Raw genomic sequence first — 6,576 nt, 5'->3', positions numbered from 1 at the left:
CTTTGGCTTTCCAGGATGTTCTGGCAAGGGGCGGGGGTGTCATTTCATAGGGGGGCAGAGAATTCCCTTTTAAAATGGGTTATTTTTAAGCTTTGTTTCTGGTTGGTTTGGGAGCAAGGGAATCTCCCGCCGCCCTCTAGCGTCAGAGTCCAGCCTCGGGTCCAATTCTGCTCACGCTGAGGCTGGAAGGGGGAGCAGCACCAGTCGAGCGCCCCCACCCTGCAGATACCACGCACCCCGGAGCAGTGCCAGCTTCCCGTCCCCCGGCACCGCAAGCTGCCAGCTCACGATGGCTCATTCTCCCAGCCGCTCGGCACTGGGCTCTGCATGAGCGGGGTGGGTGATGGTGAACCGGGCGCGACGGGGCGAGGGGCTGCAGGATCGGGTCCACAAAGTAGAGTACATTGAGAGATGAGGGATGTAGGCAGGGGAAATTATCCTGTCCTGATCCCGGTGAAATCCCACAGCAGGGTTTCAAACCCGCTCTGGACCCCCTTCCCACCGTGTTTCTTTCCTTCCTCTACCCCAGCTTTCCTTCCACTTGGCCGGGACAAGACCTTTCTCCCCTGCCCGCTTTGAACAATTGTTCAGTCACGATTGGATGTTTTCCTAAAGGCTCTGCTCTCGTTCAAACAGGGCTTAATTGATCGGTCTAGAGCGGTGGTTTTCAACCCATGGGCTGCACGCCCCTTGGGGTCCACAGCCTGATTCCCAGAGGGGCCTGCACCTCCATTCGAAATGTTCTTAGAGTCTGTTGTGTTTTTACTGGTAGCCTTCTACTAGTACAATCTCGAGTGTGGATGCAATTACACTTGGATTAAGTTAGACCCATGTTGCATATTCCCCTTCCTATACAGGAATAAGCTATCCCAGGATAAGCCCCTTTATCCCAGGACAATTGAGTCCCCCCTAGGGGGTGTTGTACTGCATGAATTACCCCGGTGCAGTTAAGGCAGAGCAATTATTGTGTGACATAAACCTCTGTTTTCCCACCTAATCCGTTCCACTTCTCCAGCCCTTGGCTCGCCATGGGAGGAAAATTGAACTCGATGGATTTTTAAAATCCCTTTTTTCACTGATCCCCTTAGCGGGAAAGTTTCACCGTGATTTGAATTCTTTGAACGAAAGTTGGGGGTGGGGGGTTTGTTGGGTTTTTTTTCTTTACCAAACCAAGATGTGGGGACTTGCTGCAGTGGGAAAATCTCTCGTTTGGTGTTAAATCGGACTTACAGGAATGGTGGCAGGGGTGGGACAGGGGACGACGCTTCCGCCCCGGTTCCTTGCGCCATCACTTGCTCTTGTGCAGAGCCTACGCTCCCAGCTGGGCACGGGGGTGTGTCACGCTCGCTGGGCACGGGGGTCGATGGTTGCACGAGGTGCGATTCAAGCCCCGTTTTTTTTTCTCCTTACTGCCAGTGGGTTTTCTTTTTCTTTTCCCCCAGATGTTCCCTTTAAGCAATGATGGACCCGCCTCCTCTACCTCCCCCTTCCTACCGTATTTCCCTGCGGGGCTTGGCCCCTGGCGTTATCTTCCCCCATGCCAGTTGCCGGGAAGTAGGGTTGCCAATTTTGATGGGACGTGTTTCTGGAGGTTTGATCACGTGACATAATCTTTAATGAAAGATTCATCTTGAATTCCTGGAGACCCCAGGACCATCCCAGGCGGTGGGCAACCCTTGCGGGAAGTGGGGTGAGGGAGGGGAGAGAGGGGGCTGAGCTGAGCTCCGCGTGGGGCGCCGTGTTTCAACGCCGACTGTTAATTGCGTTGCGAATGCAACACACCCACCCACACACGCGCACAATCTGTAGACGGGCACCGCCCCTCCAGGCAGCTGTTCAGAGCCGCACATGGCCACACGCACAGACCGACGGCCTTCTCCCAGCCTGGAGAAGGCCGCGCCCAGGGTTGGGGGGGCAGGGCCGCCGCGCCCCTTTCTCTGGCCGCGGCCCTGCCCCGCCCTCCCGGCGTTCTTGGTTTTGTTTTGTTGATTTCACTTTCCGAGAGTGTGCTGCTCTTTTTTTCTTCTTGTCGTCGTTATTATTGTAGGGTTAGCGTTTTCCTTGTCGTCGGGTTGTTACGCGCACACGCCCCCCCCCCAAAGCCTGGCGCCCCCCCCCCCCTGAGCCAGCCCCACCATTGGGAGTGTCTGATGCCCCTTTCCCACCCACCTCTCTTCCGATGCGATGTGGACCCTCCGATTGCTCCCGCATTAGCAACCTGCCTGGTACATGGCAATGGGGATCCAAGTTAGCCCCCCCAAATCCCTGGGGTGTTTACCCTACCCCATGGCAGCTACTTCACACCGGGGCAACCCTCTTTTAGGAGCACCCCGTTTTTAATGAGGGGGGGTTAGAAACACTGTGAGTTGGATATACTTGGATTCCCTCTTTCCTGCCTGTAATATGGGGTGGGGGGGAATCTGTGGGAGATGGTGGAGCAGGGGGGATACTCCAGTAGAACTTGGAGCCTCCCCCATTGTTTTGCATTTGAGCAGAGCAATTTGCAGGGGAGGGACTCTTGGCCTTGTGTATCTTGGCTCCTTGCAGCCCCCCCCCAACCTTTGTCCCCCCTCCCGGGCCAGGAAGCCCAGGATCTAACACCCTGGAGCGGGGGTAAGGTCTGGAGGGGCCTGATTCTGACCTTGCTGACACCCTGGGAATCAGGAGAGACCTCACTGAAGTCTGTGGGTGTTAATCAGGAGTGACTCCAGTGGGGTGAAGCCACCTGGCCCTGCTGGAAGATCAGGATCGGGTCCCCCAGAAGAGGGATTTCTGGCGAAGGAGGTGAGGGGGGCAGCCAGGTGGGGTGGGTTGGTGCCAGGCTTTGGGGCATGTGTATTTTTTCTATTGTCTCCTCTCCCCGTGTGCGTCCGGTTTCTTTTGGGGCCGGACTCTCTTCCGGCACCCTCTGGACATAAACACGTCTGGTAACAAACCTTGGCTCACCTTGTCATTGGCTGCGGGGACCAAGCTGGGAGAGGGTAGGGGGGGTCTGTGACCTGGGGATGAGAAGAACCCCCCTGGGCCAAGCCCACCAGAAAAGGAGAGCTCTAGGAGCCTACGCTCTGAGGCTGCCAGACGCCTCTGTGTGCTGGGTTGGCTTTCTGACAAAATCAGTCCGGTGAGAACTTGGCACCTGGAGGTGGCTCATTTCTCTGGCTCTAACCACTCGACTCCACTCCCCTTCCAGAACTGGGGATAGAACCCAGGAATCCTAGCCTCCAGGCCCTCATCCCCAAACCCTGCTCTAACCACTAGACCCCACTGCCCTCCCAGTGCTGGGGAGAGAACCCAGGAGTCCTGACTCCCAGCCCCCCTGCTCTAACTCACCAACATTCTGACAGAAGTCGCGGTCTGGACAAAGAGCCCCTCGGGGGTGGGGGGTTGGGGGCATGGTCTTGGGACCAGAGCTAAGGCACTGGGGAGCTCTGTCACTGTCCTGCTGTGTGACCTGCAGTTGGTCTCCTCCCCTCTCAGTGCCTCAGTTTCCCCCCCACACCTGCCCAATGCCCTGGGTACATCTGACCTGCCTCCTGGGAGGAGGGTGGGAAGCTGCTTCGCTGGCCTGGGGAGGCAGCTGTGCGGTCTCTGGGTGAATGCCCTCGCTGAGCGTCTGGTGCACTGCGGGGGCGTACCCAGGGGGCCCAGGGGGGAACCTGGAGCTGGCTGCCTTTGCCTGCCAAAGTGCTGCCGGCAGGGGTCAAATCCCTGCTTCTCCCAGAGGGTCCCCGCCCCTTAACATAGAGCCCCCTTGAATGCCATGGGCTCCGGGGCCAAGGCGGTGTCCCAGGGGGCCGGAGATGCACTGGTGCAGTCTTACCCCAGGGGCGAGGGACACGGTGCTGATAGGGGGCACTGCGGGGAGGTGTGGTGAAGGGCCAGCCAAGCAGAGCCCCACCCCACCCCCCGGCTAGGGGTCTGCTGTGCTGGTGGGGCAGGCTCCAGTGCCCCCCGGATCATGGCATGGTGAGGCATAAGATATTGTGCCCATTTCCTGCCCAGCCAGGGCAGTGGGCAAGACCCTTGCCCCGTAGCAGGGCACTGGGCCTGTCTGGGCGTAGGGGAGCGTTGGGCCAGGACATGTGCCAGCCGGGGCCTTTGGCAGCTCCCTGGTCATTGTCCCAACTCAACAGCCTAGGAAGCCACTGAAAACCCCACCATGGGGTTGGTGTATTGGGTTGGAGGTGAGCACAGGACCTCACGGTACTGGGACCTGGGCTGTCGTGCCCCCTGCTGGAGGAGGGCAGAATGACATGCTAACTGAGATCAGGGCCCCGCCGCACCCACAGTGACCGAGATCGGGGCCCCGTCGCGCTGGGCGCTGCCCAGACACGCAGTGACCGAGATCGGGGCCCCGTCGGGCCGGGCGCTGCCCAGACACACGGTGACCGAGATCGGGGCCCCATCGGGCCGGGCGCTGCCCAGACACACGGTGACCGAGATCGGGGCCCCGTTGGGCCGGGCGCTGCCCAGACACGCAGTGACCGAGATCGGGGCCCTGTTGCGCCGGGCGCTGCCCAGACACACGGTGACCGAGATCGGGGCCCCGTCGCGCCGGGCGCTGCCCAGACACACAGTGACCGAGATCGGGGCCCCGTTGGGCCGGGCGCTGCCCAGACACACGGTGACCGAGATCGGGGCCCCGTCGCGCCGGGCGCTGCCCAGACACACAGTGACCGAGATCGGGGCCCCGTTGGGCCGGGCGCAGCCCAGACACACAGTGACCGAGATCGGGGCCCCGTCGCGCCGGGCGCTGCCCAGACACACAGTGACCGAGATCGGGGCCCCGTCGCGCCGGGCGCTGCCCAGACACACAGTGACCGAGATCGGGGCCCCGTCGCGCCGGGCGCTGCCCAGACACACAGTGACCGAGATCGGGGCACCGGGCGCTGCAAGAGCCAGCTGGAGCCATCCCATCAACCTCTCGGCCACTAGAGGGCATTAGAGCTCTGCACGGGGGCAGGTGGGGTCCGGGGGGGTCCTGGTCCCGGTCCCGGCACCTGCTCAGCAGGTCCCTAGGAGCTATGTCTGCAGGGCGGAGCGGGGCTTGCCCGGGGATGGGGCAGAGTCCAGGTGCTGAACCGAGTGACAGGCACCCCCTGCTGAATCACCCCCAGAACTGCATTGGGAGAGTGAGAGGAGAGCGCCGGCTACTGACCCCCAGCCCCGCTCCTTGCAGCACAGCGCCCCCTAGTGCTGCAGTGGGGCATTGGCGCCAGCAAGGGGAGCGCGCCCCCTGCTGGTTCAGCTACAAAGCATTCCTTGGGCTTTCCCATAACACTGGCCTAGTTGCCATGTGGTGCCAGCCCACCCCCCCACCCCCAGATACACACAGGGACCCCACCCAGACCTCCCCCCCAGATACACACAGGGACACACACACCCAGACCCCTCCCCACCCAGATACACACAGGGACCCCACCCAGACCTCCCCCCCAGATACACACAGGGACACACACACCCAGACCCCTCCCCACCCAGATACACACAGGGGCCCCACCCAGACCTCCCCCCCAGATACACACAGGGACACACACACCCAGACCCCACCACACCCCCCCAGATACACACAGGGACCCCACCCAGACCTCCCCCCCAGATACACACAGGGACCCCCCCAGACCCCCCCAGATACACACAGGGACACACACACCCAGACCCCCCCCCAGATACACACAGGGACCCCCCCCAGACCTCCCCCCCAGATACACACAGGGACACACACACCCAGACACCCCCCCAGATACACACAGGGACCCCCCCAGACCCCCCCCAGATACACACAGGGACACACTCACCCAGACCCCCCCACACTCAGATACACACAGGAACACACTCACCCAGACCCCCCACACACACACAGGGACACCCACCCACCCAGATACACACAGGGACCCTCCCGACCCCCTTCCACACCCAGATAAACACAGGGACACACACACACCCAGATACACACAGACACCCCCCCCACCGACACACACAGACCCCAGATGTCTAGTGACACACACACAGATACACAAAGACACAGCGACACAGATGTCTAGTGACCTGCACAGAGATACACACAGACACAGTGATACAGACAGAGCTACACAGATCTCTAGACACAAATACAGAGATACGCACACAGAGATACACACAGATCTCTAGAACACAGAGATACACACAGATAGGGATACACACAGACAGGGCTACAAAAATATCTAGATCTACACACTAAGATACACACAGACATGGATATCTCAACACACATGGATATACACACACACACACACAGAGCTATACAGATATCTAGGGACGCGTCCTCACCCCCCCAGCCAGTGCCCAAGAGCTGCTCTGGGAGGGTGCACGTGAAGGTGCAAGTCAGTCACATTTTGTTTAGCCACATCACTACAGACACCTGATGTGGTCTGTTGTAGACACATACCCATGGTCACATACATGTGCTCTGCCACACATGCTCACGCACCCATGCTCTATAACGCACAATCACACACGCTCAATCACACTCCAGCTGTATCTCACACCCACAATCACACTCCATCGTACAGACACACAAACTGTCACACGCAATCA

This window comes from Lepidochelys kempii, chromosome 23 (genome assembly GCF_965140285.1).
Source record: "Lepidochelys kempii isolate rLepKem1 chromosome 23, rLepKem1.hap1, whole genome shotgun sequence".
NCBI classification, from domain to species: domain Eukaryota; kingdom Metazoa; phylum Chordata; order Testudines; family Cheloniidae; genus Lepidochelys; species Lepidochelys kempii.
Note: the sequence above shows the minus strand (reverse complement) of the source record.